Source organism: Setaria italica, chromosome II, assembly GCF_000263155.2.
Source record: "Setaria italica strain Yugu1 chromosome II, Setaria_italica_v2.0, whole genome shotgun sequence".
Taxonomy (NCBI): Eukaryota; Viridiplantae; Streptophyta; class Magnoliopsida; order Poales; family Poaceae; genus Setaria; species Setaria italica.
In genome coordinates this window covers 11,495,018-11,499,483 of record NC_028451.1, presented here as the reverse complement: position 1 = coordinate 11,499,483, position 4,466 = coordinate 11,495,018, and the positions used below count along the sequence as shown (strand labels likewise).

General features: G+C 49.1%; 1 protein-coding gene across 2 annotated transcripts in view; it reads right to left on the bottom strand.

The window, feature by feature from the left end:
* The window catches only part of LOC101760756 (protein TSS), a 19,756-nt gene extending 18,513 nt beyond the window's left edge, over positions 1-1,243 (bottom strand). Inside the window, exon 1 of one of the 2 annotated variants that reach the window (XM_004955996.3) lies at positions 913-1,243. The gene's annotated coding sequence lies outside the window, so the exon portion shown is untranslated. The remainder of the gene's footprint in view (positions 1-912) is intronic. The other variant, XM_004955995.3, reaches the window with a different exon arrangement.
* Between the last annotated feature and the right edge of the window lie 3,223 nt (positions 1,244-4,466).

The following is a 4,466-nucleotide window of genomic DNA, read 5'->3' as shown; positions in this document are numbered from 1 at the left end:
GTGCTTCAAATACGCAAGCAGGCATCAGTGTGGGCATACCATGTTCATAATAACAGCGAGACGTGATAGAGAAATACTCGTCGTGTTTTCATGTATCTGCTCAGCCCACGGCACGAATATTGACCAGAAAAAAAAGAGAGGGGGGGGGTGGGGGGGAGGGGGGGTGGAGGGAGCGACCACTGATGGTGTGAGAAAGAGCAGCAAGCAACAATTTTAATATTTAAATTTCACCTCTCCTGTTCTCACGAGGATTAACTTTTGACTTGTGCACAGATACGTTATGAGGTTAATAAAGAAGGCAAAACAGGTAAAATGGAACTCAAGAGTTGGTTCTGTTCTGGCCAACTACAAAGGGATAAGGAGTATGAGGCGGCGGAACCTGTGGACAAGAGAAAAACTAGTTGCGTTCGCAGGTACCAAGCGAAGACAACTCTGTTCTACTGAAACAGAGAGTGTAAAGAACACGACTTGAGTTCTCGGCACCCTCTCAGAGATGTTAAGTTTTTTTCACCATTCTAATAAGCAACATGTGCTTAGCAAGGAACTAAGACAGAAGAGGAGCAGCCAACGATGTAATGGACACAAGAACACACACTGAACTTAAGCAATTCACGCACAGACCGAAAACTAGAAAAGCCGCCGCCGCTCCTTCGTGAGGCCTAGCTTCAGTGGTCGATGTCTTGTGCGTGTTCGAATTCCAGAGCGAGCAAAGAACAAAAGAAGCAAAACCAAAGGATGAAAAAAGAAAACAGCGTGAAGGGAAACCAAAGTTTTCCCGTATTGGCCTGAAGCGCCCGGCACACACCAAAGTCGAGCACACGCAATGTTCACGGGCAACCGAGCAAAGGGCCAAACAGCCAAGCAACTGAAGCACGAGTCGCTTAACAAACAGCAGGAGGAACAAGAATTTACCAATGGGCGCTGGCGCCCAGCTGCCGGAGGTTTTCCTCTCAGAGCACACACCCCTGTGCTCGACGACCTGCCTCAAGGCTTATCCAAAAGGGTAACAATTCTTATGCGAGTACCGGTGCCGAAGCGAAAGGTAGTACAGCGGCGAGTTATTCGGTGTTGCTGCAGGTTGCCATTATCGGGATAAGAGAAGGTAGGAGAAGGAGGAGAGCGAAAGGATAGAACACGGAGGAGGAGGAGAGGGGGGCAGCCCAGGCCGGGGGAGGTGACCAGGGGAGCAGAGCAAGCAAGAGTGAGTACCAAGGAGGGAAACGATAGTGAGAGGCAGGGGTCGATAAGGGTGGAATGGTGGAGATTTAAGATAGGGTCTGCTCTCCCAGCTCACCGGCTATCTCGCGCGCCGGTTCACGGGCCGGGCCCCCGAATCCCCAAAGCGTCAAGGGGAAGGGAGTGATCAGGCCCACACATCCAAAACCGGCAAAGCCGCCTTCTCCTTCAGTCCCTCTCCCTTCTTCTGCACCGCTCCATGGATGGATGATGCGTCCAGCTGCTGCTCTCCTTCTCCTCATCATCGTCAACATCTGCGGCGGCCGCGGCGACATCCTGCGAGACCTCCTCGTTTTGTACATCTGTGTCTTGCTGGTGAGGTTGGGGACTGACGAGTGATGAAACGAGCGTGAATAACTTCTGGCGATCTAGAACCCTTAAGTGCTGGGTACCCGACCTTACATTTAAGCATTTAGTACCGGGCATATCAACTGGTACCAAACGTGCCATTTAGTACCGGTTCGATACTAAATTGCGAGCGAATGGCGTTTAGACCCAGCAATCTACCGAGGGATACCCGACATAGTATTTTATGCGTGGGGCTCACCGAGATCAGGAACTCGAAGATGAACTCGAACACACGATTTAGATAGGTTCGGGCCTCTTATATCGCGTAAAAACCTTCGTCTTGTGTGTTGGTTGTGTTGTATTGATTAAAGTTCTTTGGAGGGGATTCCTACCTCACCTTATATTGTCGGGGGTAGGGTTACAGGTCGATTGTATAGTCGGATTCAACTAGAGAGTCCTACTCTATTTGCTACGAGTAATTCCCTAATCCTTGACTAGTTCTCGTCCTCCATGTAGATCACGCCATCTTGCACCATAGTTTCCATATCTGACACGTCTCGGTGTACAACCCCGTATCTAGAACTGTCCAAATCTTCCAGTGGACCCATAGATGTACGGATGACAAGTCCCCCGAATACTTTTTATTCAAATGCAACAGTCCCAAGTACTTTCATAGACGGCTCCGACGAGTTTGTGGTACTCTTCGAGTACTCCATCGGACTTAGTCTTCGAATATACTCGAGTACTGCCATGCGGCTAGAATGTGCTCAAGCCTCATTTATCTTGGTCTTAAATCTTATATGGAAGTGCGATGAAAATCGCACTCCATATGGAGTAGCCCTCGAGACTTATATTGAATCGAAGAATCAGGCTGAGGGTCAATCTTGTAATTTCACATCTCTTTTACCTTAAAATCCAAAGAAATTTTTTTTAACCGATGGGCACGTGGCACACAGCCCCCGAGCCGTTACACGACTAGTTTGGGTATAAGGGTCAACCATTAGTCAATGTGACCGTTTGCCAACGGTAACGTTATCTCTTTCTAAAAAAATTGGAAATTGTTAAGCGATTATTTCTAGCATTTAAAAATGGAATATTCTCGTTAATCTCACCACTGTGTTAACTGTGCCACGGTTATAAATAACGGAAGAAATCATCCTTTCCGTTTTACCCAAACCATTCTGCCCTTTCATCTCCGTCACTATAGTCCTAGCTGATCCTTAAGCTCGAGTGCCACCGTCCCCCACTGCTCAGCCCCCGAGCGCATGTGCATGAAGATCCTCGTGCCAACACGAATGGGGAAGAAGGCAACATCTAGCAAGGTGGCGAAGAGCAAGAAGAGGAAAGCCGTGAAAAAGGAGATCCAACTGCCAGCGCCCAAGTACGGCAAGATGGACCATATCGCTCCACGAAATCAAGCATGTGCCTGGAAGAAATCTGTGCTGAAAGATGTGGATATCCAGGTGTACATAGATGCCAAGCTTCTCCAGGACCAGGACTTCATCGATTGGAGAGCTTCCTTCGGCAAACCCTGGCCACCGGAGAACTACACCCACGAGATGGTAAGTTTCACACATTTCATTGAGTGTGGCTTGGCATTGCCTACATCGGACTTCTTCCAGGGGTTGTTGAGTTATTACAAGTTGGAATTAGTCCATCTCAACCCCAACTCCATTCTCCATATAGCCATTTTTGTGCATTTGCTTTCCTTGGAATCCAGCGGCACTTCCAGCTCTTTCGAAAGTTTTTCAGAGTCAAACCCCACCCCAGGATGGATCACACCAAAGTAGTTGGGGGGGCAGGCATTCAACTATGGGAGAAGACCAAAGGCTTGTACTTGGATTACGAGCTGATTGATTCCCACTCTAGCTAGAAGGAAAGATGGTTCTATATTGGAAATCATGAGCCCTGAGTACCCAAGGTGACAAGGCACCACCCAGTGTGGACTAACCGGTGGTTAGATGAGCCAACCTATGGGGATAGCCTTTAGCTACCTGAGCTTCTGAAGAAGATCGCCGTACTCAAGTCGCAGGGGCTAACAGGAGTAGGTGTAGCCTTCAGTTTCATGCGAAGGTGAGTCCAACCCCTGCAACTGCACTAACTTGGGGGTATGACTACTCGGGCCCCAACGACCCATCCCGGATGACATCAGACGACTTGTCCGTGGATGAGGTTGTGGCGCGATTGAGATGCCTCTTCAAGCATGCGAGGACAATCTCGACGGTCATGCGGGAGTACTGTGCCGCCAACCCGCCAAGCAGTGTAAGTACCCATGGCCTTCAGCCCCCATGTACTAATTTTGATACTTGTCACTTTTCTAACTTGTGTTCTCTTGCATGAAGATGTTCACTTGTTTTGCTCCACTCCTCCCCCACCTGGGTCGGATGGCTCTGACGCTGCTCCGTGTGTACATACTACTGTGGATGTATAGAAGGCAATTGAGCAGTCGGAGGAGTCGAAAGGGTTCTCATCCTTCAGCAGCTCTTACTCAGAGGCTACTGAAGACTTTGTTATCAAGCCCCGTCTATTAGACAAGGTGGGGTCTTCTTCCAGGACATCCAAGCATGAAGCCGAAGATGAGCTTGAAGCTGGATTAGCACCGCCACCAAAGAGGAAGTGCACTGTGGCTGTCAAGCGAGTGGTGAAGAAGCCTCTCACCGCTGATGACGGCCCTCCTTCGGTAATCACTTTTGAAGAAGGACAAGATCATGAGGATCAAGTACTCATAAGTTGTTTTCCTTACCACCATGTCTTGCTTAATACTGACACTAGCGGATTGCAAGTAGTCGGGAAGGAGATAGCGGTGGAGAAAATGACTACCAAAGTTGTGCAGTAGGAGCTGCCGGCGATCAAGGAGGTCATTGAGTTAGATGATGACGAAGAACCTCCTGTCTCCAGGGCCAACCCTGTTGGCACGCAAGCTACGCAAGAAGTGGAGATGG